The following is a 21,466-nucleotide window of genomic DNA, read 5'->3' as shown; positions in this document are numbered from 1 at the left end:
CACTCCTCCCACCTATCCCCATCTCGATGCCACAGCGTGTCGATGGCGACGGGCAGGTCATGGAAGATGTCCGCTCCGGAGTGCACCAACCACTCCTAGATCTCCCGTGATGGTGGTGAAGGCGGTGTTGGTGGGGTGGCAGCCAAGGATGGGGTTGGTAGCTGCTCCTGGTCTGGGTTATGGGGACATCCTCCCCAGGTGTGGTCATCCATCTCACAGCGCCCACACCAGTGAGCTAATGGCCCATCTGGACAGGACCTCCACCAGCGGTCTTCCTTCCCGCACCAGGTGCACCACAGGAACAAGGGCTTGGGTTGGTGGTGGCGACTGCTGCCGCTGCTGCTGCTTACTCTGCTGCCTCTGATTTTTGCCCATTCTGCTATCCAATGAACAAAGAACAAAAAAGAACAAAAAAAATCCAAAATCCAAAAATTCCACAAAAATTCAAAAAAAAAAAAAAAATACTGCTCTGAGCCTCTAGTGGCACTATCCTGTTTCTGACACCAAGTGTGACAGGATGACAGAGGGCTGAGGCTCAGAGACAATGTAAAGGCAAAAAAATAAAGTTCTTTATTAAATAAAATAATCAAATAAACAGGCACAAGGGCCAACAGAAAGAGATTCAAACACAAATAATCAAAGTGAACTTACAAAATAAACGGTCAGGATCCAAGTCTTCTAAAACAAGACACTCCTTTCTTCTAAACAAAAAAAACTCTCCAACACAAAGAAACCTCCCAAACAGAAAAAAAAAACCCCCAGCCAGGGCCTCTCCCCTGGCTTTCATCCCCCTGTGGCTGAGCCCAATTAATCAATAATTACTAATCATTCAATTAGCGCGCCAGCCACCTTCGCACATGTTTTCCTGGCAGGGAGGAATTTAACCCCCTCCCTGCCAGTTCCAAACACATTCATATAGATGGGGCAGTTCCCCGTCACAGTGTCATATGTAAGGTGTTTTGTTAAGTGTCATTTGTTGTCATCAGAAAATATTATTGCTTTGCGATTGTCTGTGTAATATTATTATTATAGGTGTTTTGAGATGTCAACAGAAAAAGAGAAAGAGACTTGGCCAGTCTCAGACTACATATTGGCAAAATTGGAGAAAGTTAAAATTAAAATGGAAGGAGGTTGCAATTGTAGGTAATAATTGCACTGATGAATTAGCACAAGGAGGAGTCAATTGCTATTTGAATTTCCTCCAGATGTAGACAGATACCAGTTGGAGCAGGGAGAACTGTACAGACTGTTTAAAACAGGCAGGAGAATAGTACCTCCTACATTAAGCAGGTGGGCTATTCCGATGAAAGCACATAAGAAATAGGAGCACTACATAGTGTATTAAGGGGATCCCATATCAGCCTATGAAGAAAATACTAGTGCCCAGAACTGCATGCTGAAACCAGAGATCTACAGAGCATGTTTATTCTGCCAGTACTTTATTGAAGCGTTACATCAGGCAGGCAGAGGGAAATGAGAGAGACTTCTGTTTGATAAGGTGTCTGTGCAAATGGAACATATTAATAATACTACCTGGAAATGTTTTATTAAAATACTTTCATGAATTAATATTTTGATTATAGATTGAATGAAAAATCAAAGAAATGTTGCTAATTTGGCTAAAATGATTTAGGAAAAGAAAGTATGCATTATACTATTTAACTTTAGAATATAATTTGAATAAATGAACTTCTGTTTATAACAATTAAAATAAATGTTATTGCAGTTTACTGGTAATTATGTAATGGTAATAAATAAAGCCTGATGTTGTTTTATTTTATTACATGAAATGGAAAAAAAAAAACAACAACTTTAAAACTCAAATTAGTAATAAGAAATGTGAACAGTAATGTAAGTAAACATGTTCTGTTTTGTTTTTCTAGAAAGAATGTAACAGAATTACTGTCTTGACTTAAGAAGTCAAGCGAAACTATACAAAGAAAATAACAGGGATTTAAGAGAGCAGTTGCAAAGGTACAAAATGCTTATGACTAGTTATTGAGAAAGTGTGTTAATATGCACCTTCATCTTGAAATACAGCAGGCAGCTTGTCTATTACAATTGTTTTTGTTTTTTTTTTAAAAAGGGAGAGAAAAGAAAAGAGGAGAGTACAATTAATTGTTTTTTTTTTTTTCTTTTAACCCTTTTTAAATTTAAATTGAAGTGTTCCAGGCGTTTTGCCAAAAGGAAGAGATAAGGAGTTCAGTCTTTGTGTTTTACATTTATATGTACTAACTTTTGCAATTCTAACCAGGACTAGCAGAGTGGATTTTAACAGAAGTTGAACTGCATCAGTGTGACCTGGAGGGAGAAATAGAATTAGTTAGTGATATAAATACTGAACAGCTAGAAGAGGGAATGGCACTGTATGTAAAGTATTGTTAAGGAGTATTGAGCACGGGGAACCTCGTTCGGGATGGGCAGTAGTGACGTCAGATGAAGTAGTGGCCTCGGGGCCCCTCCCCGGCCACCTGTCAGCCTAGGTGGCAGAGTTACATGCATTGACTCAGGTCTGCGTGTTTAGTGCTAACTCAAGCTTGACCATATAAGCAGATAGCCGATACGTTTTTGGGGTGGTGCACTATTATTCAGGTAGTTGGGAGAGACGTGGGTACATGACAACAGGAGGGGGAGTAATAAGGAAGTGTGAGTATGTGCAACGCCTGGTAGCCACAACAAAACACTCATTCGATTAGTTGTTATAAAAATGAAAGCTCACCAGAGCGGGGCAGACCCACACTTAACTGACTAGGGCAGGGGCCCGGCAAACTGTGCTAAAACCCCACACCCGTATCGCTACAGTAAGCCTGGACGTAGTGGATATCCGGCAAATACATGCTCAAAGTGAGACAGCTGAAATAACTAAATGGCAGCAGATAGGATCCCTGCAGGAAGACCTGGTCTGGCAGATCCCCTCCGTTGGACAAGGTAATGGCGCCTTAGAGCATACAGCGCTCTCTATTGGAGCTGTATCATGGACCCTCTCATGTGGGAAGGGATGGTGTGATTAACACATTAGATAGAGATTGGTTTTGGCCTGGTATGGGCAAGGATGCAGCTAATCACTGCCAGAGATGCTTGACATGCGCAAAGGCAGGGGGTAAGCCCCTGAGAGTGAAACTGGGAAAGTAATGGAGGAAGCTTGTCTGATGACGGGCATCAAGCAGCAATTCTACATTCCATTCCATCCCCAGAGCTCCGGGTTTGTGGAATGGACCAATCGCTCATTGAAAGAAACAGTGCTGCAACACCTGGCCTGTACCAACCGCCAATGGACTAGGGCAGTGCCCATAGCTCTCATGAGGCTCCGAGATACTCCAAAAAGGGGAACAGGAATCTCTCCCTTTGAGCTAAAGACAGGGCGAGCCATGACTCTCCCAGGTTTAGTGGTCAGCACCACAGAGAGTAGCACACCTTATAGAGATGCCCTCATGCAATATGTGCAGCAGTTGGCCAACCAAGCTCAGAAACTGCATAATCATACCCAGACATGGCAGGACACCAAAGATTTAAGGAGCTGGGAGGAAGTGGAGTACGCCCTTCACCAACCCGGCGACCAGGTTATGGTCAGGGAGGTAGGGCTCCGAACTGGTTTGCGAGACAAATGGCACGGTCCTTAAAGGGTGATGTTTACCTCTGATTAATTCCTGTTAGTGCCAAACTAGGCGAAACTAGAATGGGTCACTGGGAGTCAATGGAAACATTGGTCTCAAATAAAACCAGATCTAACCTCAAATACTTCTGTAACTTGTGTCCACAGGAAAGCCCGAGGACGAGTCAATAACTATTTCTGTTCTAGACCTTTCTCCTTTCTCCACCAGGTGATAGTAGATGCGTAAGTTGCATGAGGAATGCATATTCAGGGGGCACTGCTGCTCCTATGGGTGACGGAATGCAGGGGAGGGCCCCCATGCAAAGAAACAGACTGGGACTAACAAACTAACCCTCCACCTCCTGGAGAGCTTCGCTTTGATTGCCTAACCCAACAACCACTTCACCTCTGCCGCTCCAAGAACATCCCAAGGGAAGTATGGCCACTCATCCATCTACAATTAGCCTTAGGGGGCGACAACCTCCAAAAAAAATTGAACACATATACTGACTACCATGCACAGCGCGAACACAATGAGGTACACATCCAAATCATTAGCCCTTGTACAGTGCAACGCTATTGCCAAGTACCACAAATTAAAAGGTACTACGGTAGCCTATGGGAGGAGGACTGGTCGGCCTGTACAAGCGGAAATGACAGCCCATTGGGAACATGTTGCCAGTCCATTCGCGCTGACATAACGAATAAATGGCACAATGATAAGGGTGAGATATAATACAACTAGCTTGGGCACTGTCACTAAACAGGATGCATCTAGATATGATCACAGTGAACCCAGGGAGTATAATAAACTGGGAGCATACACATTTTTACACAATTACTTTGCCATTTGTAACGGCAGCACTGAAAACACCGGGAACATGTATAGCGGGTCGGTCAGGTTTATTTGGGTATACCAAGGGCTGGGGCCAGGGATAGAGGGGTCCACCGAATGTCTCAAGTACACCGGTTGGGCTTGGCCCAACGGATAGTGGTTGGGACATACCTCTGACAGAGACCTGATTCGTGGGAGCAGCATGGTCTAATTGGACACAGTGTTACCCCACTCTCGAGTGCCCCAGCCCGGAAAAAAATTTCATGATTCGCGAAGGAGAGAACTAAGTCCCCTTATTGCATTCTCTGCCCTGACGAATATCTGGGCCCTGACCCGGTATTGTTGGGGGGAGGGCCCGTTCTGCCGGTGCTCGCATCTGTCGTGTTCCACATGCATAAAGTAGAAGTGCATATACCCCTCGGGGCGTTGAAGGAAGTCTGTTGGAACCACAACCACGAGTTGGCTGTAAAACTCATCTGACTCTCAGATCAAATAGGGATCCCGTTGTCAAGAACCAAAAGAGGAACACTAGATGACATAGCTGGGTGGTTTGGGGACGGTAACTCTGTTGCTAACACTTGGCAAAATGCCAACCAGGCGCAATACCGAGACGGGCTGGAGTTCTAGCTCTCCAGCGTGCAAATCTCAGCCACTCGAGGGGGAATGTACACGGACCAGGCCAGCCGGTTAATCATGGACAGCCTCCGAGATTCCTCCAACTCGATAAACACATCACTAGATATAACCAAGTGATGTTGGGGGTGTCAATACTCACGTTCCTATTGTTACTACTGCTGTATAAGAAACTCCGCTCCAAGCTTAGGACATTGCGAATTTTTTATATGACCGGTCGGGCTTGGGATCCCTTTGTGGGGAACAGTCGTTGTTAATTAACTTATGTGTTATCCCATGTCAATTCATGGTACGCACGGATGGCCAGACGTCTGCTGAACCATCTCTCTTGAGACCACCTTCCAGCACAACTACCCTGGGAGGAGCACCAGTGTAACTTGTAGTTTACTTCTGCTTATGTGCTCATATTGTCTTGCTGCTCGTATCTATCCAGGGCTGTGGTAAAGTGCCCTCCCCTGTGTGTATTTTGTGTTATATGTTGTGTGTTAATGTTGGTGTATCGTCATTGGTACACGGGATATAAACGGGTCTGTGTAACACGAGTGTTTAAAATGTATATTTGTATTTAGTCACGAGGATTGCACAGCACTTCACGTGCAAATAAAATGTAATAATGTGTGAGCACGGAGAATTGCGATTTACTAATTCACGTGCAGTTGTACCGCGACTCCAATTGAATGATTGATTCGCAATCGAGTCTAGGTACAGCTGCATAAAAGCTGCATGTTTTCACCCACTCGGGGTTGTGTGTTCGGTGAGTGGAGAACGGGATAGGAGACGGAGGTAATAATTGTGATAATTGTAATAGTATTAAGTTAATTATCTGCTCACTGTGTTTGTCTGTATAGTCCGTTTTGTTTGTCTTTTGTTTTGGCGACGAGTGCCTTGTCCTGTGTTTTTGTTTGTTACAACCTTTTTATTTACTCTTCTGTTCATTCATTAAACGCTGAGCGAAACCATTCCCAGAGCTCCACCAAACTCCACCTCTCTCTCTGTTTATTTCTGGGTTCCTGTTTCTGATCTGACGTCCCCCACTCCGGCCGTCTTTGTGACACGTGGTGTCATCGTGGGATCACCAGCGCCTCCTACACGCAGACCGGAGCAGGAACCAAAGTTTCTTGTTTTAAAACAAAAACAACAAAAAAAAAAAAAAAAATGGAATGCTGGAGAGATGGCTGCAAAGACCTGGGGGAGCTCCTTAGAGAGGAAGGTGAGAAGAAGGAGGGGGAGAAGAAATCTGCAGCAGCAGCCGCAGCAACAGCAGGAGGAGGTCGGGAATGGCAGTTGGCAGATTTTTTTAAAGAACCTCATTGTGGAGCTGTACCCCTTCTGTGGGGCGTATGAGCATACATTGGCCATCTGCCCAACGCAATATATAGAGGCGGATGTAATGCCTGTGTGGGAGGAACCCATACGTCCAGCACCCAGACAGGGGGACCGTGAGTGTCCAGCGACCAGACGGGGACTGAGAGGGACTGCTGTTGCCACCTCCGCTAGCAGAGGAAGAATGCCTGCTGTCTCCATCTCCACCAGAAGAGTGTGAATGCCTGCTGGTATCACTTCCCCTACCATCACCATCTTGGAGAGGAGCAGGTGCTTCCTCTGCCTCCATTACCTTCCCCTGCAAGTGAGGGAGAGCCGCACCAGTCCCCTGCAAGTGAGAGAGAGAGCCCACCAGTCCACTGTAATAAGGGTAGACTACACTCCTCCACCACCTCCATCGGCAGAAGCAGAGCAGCAGGAGCTGCCTCAGCCTCCGTCAAGTTCACTGGCACGAGACTACATGACTCCGCCACTTCCATTATCAGGAGCAGAGCAGCAGGAGCTGCCTCTGCCTCCGCCACCTTCACTGGCACGAGACTACATGACTCCGCCACCTCCATTGGCAGGAGCAGCAGCAGGAGCTGCAGGAGCTGCACCTCCACCTCCACCTCCACCAGCTCCACCGGCAGGAGCAGCAGCAGCTGGAGCTGCCTCTGCCTCCCCACCTCCACCAGCAGAGGGTGAATGCCTGCTGGGTCCCTGTCCACCAGCAGAGGGTGAATGCCTGCTGGGTCCCTCCCTGAATGGCCAGCAGAGGGGAGAATGCCTGCTGGGTCCCTGTCCACCAGCAGAGGTTGAATGCCTGCTGGGTCCCTTTCCTTTACTTTCCCTTGCACAGGCTGCTGAGGGAAGCACTGGGAAGAACCTCCCAGCTGCAGTGGCCGAGAAGAGGGCCAACACCTGCACCCCAGCTTGTCCTGACTCCCTGCCTCGCTTCACCCAAGGATGCCTGCCTGGCACTCCACAAGCCTGCCAGCTTCCCTGCCGCTTGTCCTGACTCCCCTGGGGTTGGGAGCCTGCCTGCCGCTCCGCATCGCCTGGGGTTGCCTGCCGCTCCATCGCATGTGCTTTGCATCAGGGGCCTGCCGCTGGAACTGGTCTGGAACTGCTTCGCCAGGGGTTGCAGCTTTGCCGCAGGGGTCAGTGTGCTTTGCAGAGGGAGCTGCCGTATAAAGGGGGGAGTGTGCAGCAGTTTCGCTGCCGGAGATCTTGGGGGAGGTCTTGAGACCACCAACCCCAGCAGCTTTTCCGCTGCTGGACTTGCCCCGGTTGAAGGAGTCAGTCTGGGAGAGAGCTGCACGTCTGCTGAAGGGGGGAGAGGTCAGGAGACCACCTTCCCCCGTGCAGTTTCGCTGCCGGAGATCTTGGGGGAGGTCTGCAGACCACCAACCCCAGCAGCTTTTCCGCTGCTGGACTTGCCCCGGCTGAAGGAGTCAGTCTGGGAGCTGTCAGCACGTCTGCTGACAGCCGCACCATTGGCAGCATTTCCTCTGCCAGTGGTACAGCGGGAGGAGAGATTCGCCCCTGTGTCAGCACGTCATGCTCTGTACAGTATATTTGTATTTAGGCACGAGGATTGCACAGCACTTCACTACTGGTAACATTAATAATATGCTGCCCATCAACCCACTTTATTAATTCACTGTTGTTGGACCCAGGAATTTGATTGGCAATCAAGTCACGGGGATTTTAAAAGCAGTTGTCCACCCACTCTGGGTTGGGTGTTTATTATGAGTGGAGAACGGGATTGGAGACAGAGGTAATAAAATAAAATAATAACTAAAAGTTAAAATATCTGCTCACCGTGTTTTGTGTAGTGTTAGTCCGTTTTGTTTGTCTCTAATAAATAATAAAATTTGGCAAATATCTGCTCACCGTGTCCTGTGTTTTTTTGTTTGTCTCTCAAATGTGCCGTGTCCTGTGTTTTCATGTTTGTTACAACCGTTTATTTTCTGGCTTTCTCTTCATTTATTAAATGCTGAGCGAAACCATTCGCTCAGCTCCACCAAACTCCACCTCTCTCTGTCGTTTATTTCCTGTTTCTGGTCTGACGTCACCCACTGCAGACTGCAGCCGTCTTTGTGACAATAGTTATTGGTACACGGGATATAAACAGGTCTGTGTAACATGAGTGTTTAAAATGTATATTTGTCTTTTGTCACAAGGATTGCACAGCACTTCACATGCAAATAAAACGTAATAATGTGTGAGCACGGGGAATTGAACTTTATTAATTCACGTGCAGTTGTACGCCACTCCAATCAAATGATTGACTCGCAATCGAGTCTCGGTATAGCTGTATAAAAGCTACATGTTTACAACCACTCGGGGTTGTGTGTTCTGTGAGTGGAGAACGGGATAGGAGACGGAGGTAATAATTGTTATCGTATTAAGTTCACCGCATTTGTCTGTATAGTCCATTTTGTTTGTCTTTTGTTTTGGCGACGAATGCCGTGTCCTGTGTTTCTGTTTGTTGCAACCTTTTTATTTACTGTTCTGTTCACTCATTAACCGCTGAGCGAAACCATTCGCTCAGCTACAGCAAACTCCACCTCTCTTTTAGCTTATTTCCGGGTTCCTGTTTCTGGTCAGACGTCCTCCACTCTGGCCGTCTTTGTGACAAGGGCCTTGTGAACCCCCAGACCATCACTTCACCCCTCCCAAAGGGCCTGAACCACTGACAAGAGGGACCTGAATAGACATTTCAGTACAAGCTTTGCATAATTATAGACATTTAAGTTACCTATGAGCTGGCATAAATAGGGGAACAAGTAATTAATGACCTCATGTACCTCATGAAGAGCTTGAAGTGATCTTGCTGTATTTTTCACAAAGCTATTCATGTAGAAGTGCTTTGAGCTGTTTTAGTAATCAGCCCCTGGCACTCGCCTCTTAGGGCTGCAACTCAGGTCTAAGGTTGGGATGATCCCTCGACAGTAAGATGTTTTATTCCCCCAAATAGGGTTGAAACCTCATGGGGAAATAACAGGAGGGACTGAAGTAGGATTTGAAGTCAGTCAAATGTTAATGTACAATTGAGAATGTATAAGTACTTATGAAGTCCACTCTGCGTCGACGCCATAGCCCACGTATGGCCCAGAGTGCTCCTTTACGCATTCACGCCTCTGCCATTGCTCCCTGCCTTTCTCAAAAAAGTTTGGGTCGTAGATCGCTTCAGTTCTCCTAGTCGCCCCCAGCTGGCCCAGGAGAATCTGTTTCTCATCCCTGTGCCAGCAACTGAATGGCCCGCCCTGGAAAATCTGCTTCGCTGTGATCTCCTCAGTCAGACAAGAGGCACACTTTGGCACAAGGAGCAGGGCAGGCTCCAGCTATGGGTTTGGCCCCTGAAAAGGTCCGCTGGTCAGCCGTAGGGCTGTCAGAGGCGGTCGTGCGTATGTTGCAGAATGCTAGGGCGCATTACACTAGGTCATTGTACGCCTATATGTGGAAACGTTTTCAAGATTGGTTTTGTTTTCTCCAAGGCGCTCTGCGATTGCGCCCTCCTAGAAGGGCCAGTCTCCCCGAATGAAGCCTTGAGATTGTACTGGAGGCTGTCATACAGGCCCCGTTTGAGCCTATATACTCCATCGAGCTGAAGCACCTGTCCATGAAGACAGCCTTCCTATTAGCTATCACCTCCACAAAGCGGGTTACTGAGCTACAGGCACTATTTGTGCATAGCTCCTGTATGCGTATTTGTGATGATGGTAGAAGAGTGTCACTGCATGCAAACTCTGCTTTTCACTGCAAGGTGGTTACAGCTTTCCAAATGAATCAGTCCGTGGAACTGGTTTGCGTTGGAAGAGGATAGAAAGATGAAACTTCTCTACCCAGTTCGGGCCTTGAGATGTTATGTGGATAGCACAACAGCGCTGTGTCAGTCTGACCAGCTTTTCGTCAGCCATGGAACACTGACCCTGGGACAGCACCTCTCCAAGCAGCGACTGCCGCATTGGATTGGGGACACAGTCTCGACTGCATATAATAGTGCTGGCTTACCCCCACCTGGGCGGATCGCCACACATTCCACATGAGGTGTGGCTACGTCATGGGCCCTTTTCCGAGGTGCCTCCATGGCTGAAATTTGCGATGTGGCTAGCTGGGTTACCCTGCATACCTTTGCCAGGTTCTACCTCCTGAATGTGGCAGATCTCTCATTGCCCTCTTTGGGCACTAGGGTCCTCGAGGTTGCACGCTCATGCCGAAGACCTTGGTCAGGCAGGACTTAGCGTCCCTCATATGCTGCCGTTATTTCTTCACTTTTGACGGCTCTGGTACATGCATCTTCTGTCTCCATACAGTACAGTCTTGGGATTAAATGAACCTAGGATTATCATGTTTTCTGAGATGTAATGCGCAAGCATACTGGTCTCTCATAAGAGCTGAAAATAAATGATATCTCTTTGAGATTATGTCTGTTACTATCGGATTGTTTAGAAATGTACTCAATTATGTTCCAACAGTTCTGTCTTAGAAAAATATCTGTAATATTTATGTAATGCCTTTGTGTTTTTTTGATGAAGGTAATTTGCTAACAGGCCGTTCTGATTTGTTTCTACCCATGAAGTGATCGCTCTGTTTCCCTTATATTTTCTTTCTGTAAGGGATGTGTCCTTGTGATCCCATATAGAATGGGCTGAAACAGGATGTCCTCCTTAATATAAACAGAACAACAAGTACACACACACCAGGCGATTTATTGCATCGTCAGACATTGGAGGTTCAGCAGTGTACTGTAGAGGCATCAGGTTGATCTCTTCGCCTCGGTGGAGAGGACACACTGCCCCCTATGGTACTCCCTCCACTGCTGAGGCAGTCCAGTCTGCGTCAAAGCCATAGCCCACGTATGGTGCAGAGTGCTCCTTTACGCGATCCTGCCTCTGCCATTGCTCCTTCTCTGCCCATTTCAGATAGAACAAGAGCACTGCGTCAGTCATGAAACTCGGCCCCTGGGACAACACCTCTTCAAGCAGCGACTGTCGCATTGGATTGCGGACACAGTCTCGACTGCAAATAATAGTGCTGGCTTACTCCCAGCTGGGCGGATCACCACACATTCCACATGTATGTCCTTTTCTGAAGGTGCCTCCATGGCTGAAATGTGAAGAATCGTCTCTGGATTTTTTCCATGTTGTAATTGTACTGCCTGTTATAATGCTTTTAAAACTGAGAATTTTACAAGCCATACAAGTTAAAAAGTTTCTTAGCACAGTTTCTTAGAAGTAATTGCCTGTGCTTCAACTCATGTCATTTATTTGATTTCTTGTCCTTGCCATTTACAATATGTTGGTAAAATTACTAGACAGTTATGATTGAGCATTAAGCATACAAGTTTAATTAGGAGAGAATGTATTGATTCACCAACGACATAGATATTTTGTAGATGGCAAACATTCAGTTTCAGATCAAAAATCCTGTGGCATTCCAAAAAAAAATATTTCAAGGTTGGAGAGGTGGTAATATCGATCAAAAACTATGACAATATGAATCAAAATGCAGTTGAACATGAATATCATCTTGCTATAATAATCATATTCTCCGTAGGACTTGTTTATTTCAAGTAACAAACTTTGTGTAGGCCAGGTTAGCTCAGTTTGTTAAGCATGGTGGTAATAACAGTAAAGGTCGCGGCTTTGATTCCCGTACTTGTTCTTTACTTCTTTAAATAAACCACAGCATTTGAATGTTGCCAAACTCAACATTCTTTAACAAAAAGAACCGAAACATGTGAATTACAACCAGTAATATTTCAGATTTCCTGAGCTTTAAACATGTATGAACAATGAACACATACAATTAAAACGAAAGCTTACATAGTCGGCAGGATTCAAACCTGCACTGGGAAACCCCAATGGATTTTAAGTCCATAGCATTAACCACTCAGCCAAGACTAGGCTAAATAATGAACCGAACTCAAATGGCTTTGTTGAAACTATCGGATTTGTAAAAGGCAAGCACACATGGGAAATGTAAATACAATATCCTTTCTGTCAACATTCACAATAATTATTGTGTTTAATTATTAACAAGCACAATAAAGACACTGGAAACCGAAGAAATAAAGTTAAGGCTCTGGTTTGCATCTCAGACTGCTTTGAAACAATCTCTTTTCTAGTATTGCACTGTCATGTACTTGCGCAGTCTTAACAGTATTATGTAACTAAAGAAGCTTAACACTGCATACTAGTGCTCTTGTAACTGACCTATAGAATTGAACTAGATACACTACAATAAAAATTATATCTTTCTTTTAAAATATACGGCAATAGCTATTTAAATAATCTTTTCAAAACACCCATACACAAAAACAAAGTAGATCTTTATTTCAACTGAAAAATGGACTTGCTTCATGGCTGCTGCTAGGCAGCACTGCTCAACGTTGTGCCTAGCCATGAGAGGTTTTTCAGCAGATAACAAGATCTACTTTGTTCACATGTATGGGTGAAAAAAATATGATAATAGCTATGTATAACTATTTCAAAACAACATTTATAAAGATGTATTTATTATTGTAAATGTAGTTCAATTCAATATGTCAGCTACAAGAGCAATAGTATGCAGAGTTAAGTTCTTTAGTTTAGGTTCAAACTGGGCAAGCAGAGTGTTAGTGCATACTACAAAAGGGCGTATCTGTCAGAAGCACCTTTTAAATTCATGCGGGAAGATTTAAGATTGCGAAGTTTATTTTGTTGTATAATTAAACACAATGCCAATTTTCAGACAGTAGTTAGGGTGACGATGCAAGACGAGAGCCGATAAACCTGTTATTTTCTTGTTCTACCACTATCATATTCTATTGTGCTTGTTCAGAATAGGCTGAATCCTGAAACCATCTTTTGACTTGTGAACAAATTATTTAGTCTTTATTGCCATCTTGATTAACATTTATTGCAATTGTCATGTACTTTTTTTGACAATTATATTGGTTTCACAAAAACCACAACAGCATGTAGTCTTGGCTGAGTGATTAAGGCAATGGACTAAAAATCCATTGAGCTTTACCCGCGCAGGTTCGAATCCTGCCGACTACATAAGCTTTCCTTCTAATTGTATCTGTTCATTGTTAATACATGTTTAAAGCTCAGGAAGTCTGAAATATTACTGGTTGTAATTCACATGTCTTCGGTTCTTTTTGTTAAAGAATGTTGAGTTTGGCACCATTCAAATGCTGTGGTTTATTTAAAGAAGTAAAGACAAGTATGGGAAACAAAGCCACGACCTTGGCGTTATTAGCACCACGCGCTAACAAACTGAGCTAACCGGCCAGATACATAAGAACATAAGAAGAACATAAGAAAGTTTACAAATAAGAGGAGGCCATTCGGCCCATCTTGCTCGTTTGGTTGTTAGTAGGTTATTGATCCCAGAATCTCATCAAGCAGCTTCTTGAAAGATCCCAGGGTGTCAGCTTTAAAAACATTACTGGGATTTGAATCCAGATCCTCACAATTCTCTGTGTAAAAAAAAATTGCCTCCTATTTTCTGTTCTGAATGCCCCTTTGTCTAATCTCCATTCGTGACCCCTGGTCCTTGTTTTTACAGTTTGTTACTAAAACACAAAATAAACAAGTCCTACGGAGAATATGATTATTATAGCAAGATGCTGTTTATGTTAAAGTGTCTTTTGATTCACATTGACATAGTTTTTGATCGAAATTACTACCTCTCCGAGCTTGAAATATATATATTTTTTGAAAGCCACAGGATTTCGGATCTGAAACTGAATGTTTGGCATCTAAAAAATATCTATGTTGTGGTGAATCAATACATTCTCTCCTAATTAAACTTGTATGCTTAATGCTCAATCATAACTATCTAGTAATTTTACCAACATATTGTAAATGGCGAGGACAAGAAATCAAATAAATGACATGAGTTGAAGCACAGGCAATTACTTCTAAGAAACTGTACTCTTTTTATCTTGAATGGCTTGTAAAATTCTTAGTTTTAGATGCATTATCACAGGCGGTACAATTACAACATGGAAAAAATCTAGTAGATTTGTCCAGTACATGTATATCTCTAGATTATCTAAATGAGTCAGCCTTTAATAAAGACTGTCCGTGTTCATTTCGGTGTATATGATATTGTTTATACACAAAAGCTGTTATGTAAGCCTGCTATTATCAAGCCGATCGCAATTAATGTGTTCCATGTTTACAGTCAGTTCAATAGTTTTATTGAATCATTGAGAAAGCTGCCTTGCTGCTGTAGTTTTTTCTCGTGCATCTCTTAATAAGCCACTCACTCAGAACACGTCTGCTTCCTCCAGCCCCCTAAGCAAACCGTCATCAATAACAGCGATCAGTTGACAAAAAACAATAATCGCTGTCTCCCTCATGCTCAGAAGCAAACACTCTCACTCTTCCTCATGGACAGTGAGACCAAACACTCTAGAAATGCATTTCACTATCAAAGCACTATAGACGTGATCCCTGAAAGTATTGCCTTACGTGCAAGTTGCTGACCGTCTCCATCCAACTCTGAGTAGCAACGGTAGCTGTGCCAGTGACAAATGAACAGGAGCAGTTTCATATAATGCAGTTACTGTAGTCCAGTGAGGTGTTACAATAACATTACAAACTCATTCCAGACTGCAGGTTGTTAAAAGCTTCATTGGTTCGAGTTTCTCGTATGATTTAAAAGTACGAGCCAGTTGCCTCATTTGCATTGACTGCCTTCCTCCTTTGCAGTGTAAAGTATATCAAATGTTTGCTTAAAAGCCACTTGAATCATAATTATTTGGTTTCCGTTGTAGCTATTTACACAAACTGCTCTGTTGGACCTCCACGGTTTTATCTAACAAAATGATGTATGTTGTGATGCAACAACTTATTACATAGACCTTCCTGGCCCGTTTTGCTTTTATCTTAGATTTGGTCAAGTTTCGGCTGAGTTCCGCTCACTCGATCACGTTGTGCAGCATCTCACCTTGCTAATCAGTCCTGCATGCGTTAGTGATTGGGCAGCTAGGTCTCTGTGGCGCAATAGGTTAGCGCGTTCGGCTGTTAACCGAAAGGTTGGTGGTTCAAGCCCACCCAGGGACGATGCTTTTTGGATTTCTTGATCACTTTAGAACATGTTTATTGGTTCTGGTCTTGTATCATCACCCTGACTACTGTCTGTAAGAAAGTGGCACTAATAAAAACGTAATTATGTAAGGGTACAAATGCGCAAATACACAGCATATTTAAACTTCATCATAATCTTAAAACTTCCCGCATGAAATTAAAATATTTACTGACAGGTACGCCACTTTCCCAATATAACACTCTGCTTTTTTTGACCACCACCGATGGGTGGGATAGTATGTAGTAAACCACGATACTATTGTTCTTCTTTATTTCTACCAATTGTGCATCTGTATCAGCCCTAGTGGCCTAATGGATAAGGCACTGGCCTCCTAAGCCAGGGATTGTGGGTTCGAGTCCCATCTGGGGTGAAACAATGTTATAAAAATAAACAGAATGATCGCTTCTTTTGTGGCATATGATACTGTGTAGATCTTGTAATCTGCTGTGTCCGCTCACATTAGGCACAACGTGCTTGAGTGCTGTGCAGCAGCCATAAAGCAAGTCAGTTTTTCAATTGAAATAAAGATCTACTTTGTTTTGTGTATGGACGGTTGAAAAGATTGGTTAAATAGCTACTTACTTTGAAATAAAGATATATTCATTATTGTAGTGTGTCTAGTTCAATTCTATAGTTCTGTTACAAGAGCACTAGGATGCAGAGTTAAGCTTCTTTAGTTATGTAATACTGTACAGACTGCGTGAGTGCATGAAATTGCAGTACTAGAAAAGAGATTGTAAGAAAGCATTTGGTAAACACAGCTTTAAGTTTTCTTCGGCTTCCAGTGTTTGTTGTATAATTAAACAATAATCATGATGAAGGTTGACAGAAATGATATGGAATTTACATTTCCCACATGTGCTTGCCTTTTATAAAACTGATACAGTTTGAACAAAGCCATTTGACTTTGTTTCATTATTTAGGCTATACTGCCATCTACAGCATTTCTGCGGGTGTCATGTACTTCTTTTGACTATGATATTGTTTTCACAAATACTCAGAGCAGTACGTAGTCGTGGCCGAGTAGTTAAGGCGATGGACTTAAAATCCGTTGGGGTTTCTCTGTGCAGGTTCATGTCCTGCTGACTACATAACCTTTCTTTTTAATTTGGACGTGTTCATTGTTAATACATGTTCAAAGCTCAGGAAGTCTGAAATATTACTGCTTGTAATTCATATTGCTTCGGTTCATTTTGTTAAAGACTGTTGAATGTTGAAAGTTTAACAGTGTGAAGGATATGGTGAGGTGCAAGCTTGCCATGATTTTATCTCATTTAATGACCTTTTGATTTGAACAGTAACAAGAAAAAACAAGTAAAATTACCAAACATTTGGTCAATGTTTTAAGAAATAAATGAACAAAAAACAGTTGTCAGAAGTAGGACTTTAACCACTTCTAGGGAAACTACAATCTAAACGCAGCGCCTTAGTGACCGCTCAGCCATCCTGCCTTTTACAGACGATTCTTCACAACACTACAGTACACTGCTGAACCTCCAAGGTCTGACGCTGCAATAAATCACCTGGTGTGCTTGTACTTGTTGTTCTGTTTATATTAAGGAGGACAACCTGTTTCAGCCCATTCTATATGGGATCACAAGGACACATCCCTTACAGAAAGAAAATATAAGGGAAACAGAGCGATCACTTCATGGGTAGAAAAAAATCACAACGGCCTGTTAGCAAATTACCTTCATCAAAAAAACAAAGGCATTACATAAATATTACAGATTTTTTTTCTGACAGAACTGTTGGAACATAATTGAGTACATTTCTAAACAATCCGATAGTAACAGACATAGTCTCAGAGATATCATTTATTTTCAGCTCTTATGAGAGACCAGTATGCTTGCGCATTACATCTCAGAAAACATGATAATCCTAGGTTCATTTACTCCCAAGACTGTACCGTATGGAGAAAGAAGATGCATGTACCGAGCCGTCTAAAGGGAAGAAATAATGGCAGCATATGAGGGACGCCAAGTCCTGCCTGACCAAGGTCTTCGGCATGAGCGTGCAACCTCGAGGACCCTTGTGCCCAAAGAGTGCAATGAGAGATCTGCCACATTCAGGAGGTAGAACCTGGCAAAGGTATGCAGGGTAACCAAGCTAGCCACATCGCAAATTTCAGCCATGGAGGCACCTCTTCCAACGCAAACCAGTTCCACAGACTGATTCATTTGGAAAACTGTAACCACCTTGCAGTGAAAAGCAGAGTTTGCATGCAGTGACACTCTTCTACCATCATCACAAATACGCATACAGGAGCTATGCACAAATAGTGCCTGTAGCTCACTAACCCGCTTTGTGGAGGTGATAGCCAATAGGAAGGCTGTCTTCATGGACAGGTGCTTCAGCTCGATGGAGTATATAGGCTCAAACGGGGCCTGCATGAGAGCCTCCAGTACAATCTCAAGGCTTCATTCGGGGAGAGTGGCCCTTCTAGGAGGCGCAATCGCAGAGCGCCTTGGAGAAAACAAAATCAATCTTCAAAACGTTTCCACATATAGGCGTACAATGACCTAGTGGAATGCGCCCTAGCATTCTGCACCTTACCCACGACCGCCTCTGACAGCCCTACGGCTGACCAGCGGACCTTTTCACGGGCCAAACCCATAGCTGGAGCCTGCCCTGCTCCTTGTGCCAAAGTGTGCCTGTTGTCTGACTGAGGAGATCACAGCAAAGCAGATTTTCCAGGGCGGGCCATTCAGTTGCTGGCACAGGGATGAGAAACAGATTCTCCTGGGCCAGCTGGGGGCGACTATGAGAACTGAAGCGATCTACGTTCCGAACTTTTTTGAGAAAGGCAGGGAGCAATGGCAGAGGCGTGAATGCGTAAAGGAGCACTCTGGGCCATACGTGGGCTATGGCATCGACGTAGAGTGGACTTCATAAGTACTTATACAATCTCAATTGTACATTAACATTTGGCTGACTTAAAATCCCACTTCAGTCCCTCCTGTTATTTCCACATGAGGTTTCAACCCTATTTGGGGGAATTAAACATCTTACTGTCGAGGGACGGGTCCAACCCTAGACCTGAGTTGCAGCCCTAAGAGGCGAGTGCCAGGTGCTGATTACTAAAACAGCTCAAAGCACTTCTACATGAATAGCTTTGTGAAAAATACAGCAAGATCACTTCAAGCTCTTCATGAGGTACATGAGGTCATTAATTACTTGTTCCCCTATTTATGCCAGCTCATAGGTAACTTAAATGTCTATAATTATGCAAAGTTTAAACTGAAATGTCTATTCAGGTCCCTCTTTTCGGTGGTTCAGGCCCCTTGGGAGGAGTGAAGTGACGGGCTGGGGGTTCACAAGGCCCTTGTCACAAAGACGGTCGGAGTGGGGGACGTCTGACCAGAAACAGGAACCCGAAAATAAACAGAAAGAGAGGTGGAGTTTGCTGTAGTTGAGCAAATGGTTTCTCTCAGCGGTTAATGAGTGAATAGAACAGTAAATAAAAAGGTTGTAACAAACACAAACACAGGACACGGCACTCGTCGCCAACACAAAAGACAAACAAAACGGACTATACAGACAAACACGGTGAACTTAATACGATAACAATTATTACCTCCGTCTCCTATCCCGTTCTCCACTCACAGAACACACAACCCCGAGTGGTTGTAAACATATAGCTTTTATACAGCTGTACCGAGACTCATTCGATTGGAGTGGCGTACAACTGCACGTGAATTAATAAAGTTCAATTCCCCGTGCTCACACATTATTACGTTTTACTTGCATGTGAAGTGCTGTGCAATCCTTGTGACAAAAGACAAATATACATTTTAAACACTCGTGTTACACAGACCTGTTTATATCCCGTGTACCAATAACTATTGTCACAAAGACGGCTGCAGTCTGCAGAATATACATTTTAAACACTCGTGATATACAGACCCGTTTATATCCCAATGACTATACACCAACATGACTACAACATATAATACACACAGGGGCCACTTTGCAAATATACCAAAGCACATGACTATACACCAAAATCCCACCTCACACAAAGTCCTGGGCCAATACACACTTTAGGGTTGCCAGGCTGCACTTTGCAAATATACCCTCCTCCCGCTGTACCACTGGCAGCAAATGCTGCCATGGCCTGTCAGCAGACGTGCTGACAGCTCCCAGACTGACTCCTTCAAATCCCCAGCAGCGGAAAAGCTGCTGGGGTTGGTGGTCTCAAGACCCCCCCAAGCTCCGGCAGCGAAACTGCTGCGGGGGAAGGTGGAATCCTGACAGGCATTCCCCGGCAGCTCCCTGGTGGGGCTCCGGCCCCACTGACCCCTGCGGCAAAGCACGGCTGACTGCAACCCCAAGCAGTTCCAGCGACCCCAGGTGGCTGGGCGATGCGGAGCCCAACCCCAGGCGATGCGGAGCCAGGGAAGCCCAGGCGATGTGGAGTGCCAGGCAGGCATCCTTGGGTGAAGCGAGGCAGGGAGTCAGGACAAGCTGGGGTGCAGGTCTTGGCCCTCTTCTCGGCCACTGCAGCTGGGAGGTTCTTCCCAGTGCTTCCATCAGCAGCCTGTGCAAGGGAAAGTAAAGGAAAGGGACCCAGCAGGGATTCAACCTCTGCTGGTGGACAGTTACCCAGCAGGCATTCCCCCTCTGCTGGTGGACAGGGATCCAGCAGGCATTCACCCTCTGCTGGTGGACAGGGACCCAGCAGGCATTCACCCTCTGCTGGTGGAGGTGGCGGAAGGGTCTCTGCTCCTGTGCCAGGTGGAGGTGGAGGAGGCAGAGGCAGCTCCTGCTGCTCTGCTCCTGATAATGGAAGTGGCGGAGTCATGTAGACTCGTGCCAGTGAACTTGGCGGAGGCTGAGGCAGCTCCTGCTGCTCTGCTTCTGCCGATGGAGGTGGTGGAGGAGTGTAGTCTACCCTTATTACAGTGGACTGGTGCGGCTCTCACTCACTTGCAGGGGACTGGTGCGGCTCTCCCTCACTTGCAGGTGAAGGTAATGGAGGCAGAGGAAGCACCTGCTCCTCTCCAAGATGGTGATGGTAGGGGAAGTGATACCAGCAGGCATTCACACTCTTCTGGTGGAGATGGAGACAGCAGGCATTCTTCCTCTGCTAGTGGAGGTGGCAACAGCAGTCCCTCTCAGTCCCCGTCTGGGCGCTGGACACTCACGGTCCCCCTGTCTGGGTGCTGGACGTATGGGTTCCTCCCACACAGGCATTACATCCGCCTCTATATATTGCGTTGGGCAGATGGCCAATGTATGCTCATACGCCCCACAGAAGGGGTACAGCTCCACAATAAGGTTCTTTAAAAAAATCTGCCAACTGCCATTCCTGACCTCCTCCTGCTGTTGCTGCGGCTGCTGCTGCAGATTTCTTCTCCCCCTCCTTCTTCTCACCTTCCTCTCTAAGGAGCTCCCCCAGGTCTTTGCAGCCATCTCTCCAGCATTCCATTTTTTTTTTTTGTTTTTTTTTTTTTCGGTGGAAACTTTGGTTCCTGCTCCGGTCTGCGTGTAGGAGGCGCTGGTGATCCCACCAGGCCGACCAGTCCTCCTCCCATAGGCTACCGTAGTAACTTTTAATTTGGGGTACTTGGCAATAGCGTTGCACTATACAAGGGCTAGTGATTTGGATGTGAATATCATTGTTTTCGCGCTGTGCATGGTAGTCAGTATATGTGTTCAATTTTGTTTGGAGATTGTCGCCCCCTAAGGATAATTGTAGATGGATGAGTGGACATACTTCCATTGGGATGTTCTTGGAGCGGCAGAGGTGAAGTGGTTGTTGGGTTAGGCAATCAAAGCGAAGGTCTCCAGGAGGTGGAGGGTTAGTTTGCTAGTGCCAGTCTGTTTCTTTGCATGGGGGCCCTCCCCCGCATCCAGTCACCCATAGGAGCAGAAGTGCCCCCTGAATATGCATTCCTCATGCAGCTCACGCGTCTACGATCACCTGGTGGAGAAAGGAGAAAGGTCTAGAACAGAAATAGTTATTGACTCGTCCTCGGGCTTTCCTGTGGACACAAGTTACAGAAGTA

At 45.0% G+C, this 21,466-nt stretch overlaps 5 non-coding genes across 5 annotated transcripts; 4 read left to right on the top strand and 1 right to left on the bottom strand.

Annotated features, from left to right (window-relative positions):
* The first annotated feature begins 13,332 nt into the window (after positions 1-13,332).
* Positions 13,333-13,414, top strand: trnaf-aaa. The gene has a single exon. It is a non-coding gene; the product is annotated as a tRNA-Phe (tRNA).
* Positions 13,415-14,626: 1,212 nt separating this feature from the next.
* Positions 14,627-14,834, bottom strand: LOC121310350. Its single transcript, XR_005948783.1, has one exon. It is a non-coding gene; the product is annotated as a small nucleolar RNA U3 (small nucleolar RNA).
* Positions 14,835-15,356: 522 nt separating this feature from the next.
* Positions 15,357-15,430, top strand: trnan-guu. The gene has a single exon. It is a non-coding gene; the product is annotated as a tRNA-Asn (tRNA).
* Positions 15,431-15,752: 322 nt separating this feature from the next.
* On the top strand, positions 15,753-15,825 carry trnar-ccu. Its single transcript has one exon. It is a non-coding gene; the product is annotated as a tRNA-Arg (tRNA).
* Positions 15,826-16,464: 639 nt separating this feature from the next.
* Positions 16,465-16,546, top strand: trnal-uaa. Its single transcript has one exon. It is a non-coding gene; the product is annotated as a tRNA-Leu (tRNA).
* Positions 16,547-21,466: the final 4,920 nt, after the last annotated feature.

Source organism: Polyodon spathula, unplaced genomic scaffold (assembly GCF_017654505.1).
Source record: "Polyodon spathula isolate WHYD16114869_AA unplaced genomic scaffold, ASM1765450v1 scaffolds_2048, whole genome shotgun sequence".
NCBI classification, from domain to species: Eukaryota; Metazoa; Chordata; class Actinopteri; order Acipenseriformes; family Polyodontidae; genus Polyodon; species Polyodon spathula.
The sequence above is the reverse complement of the archived record's forward strand: the minus strand, read 5'-3'. Positions and strand labels throughout refer to the sequence as shown.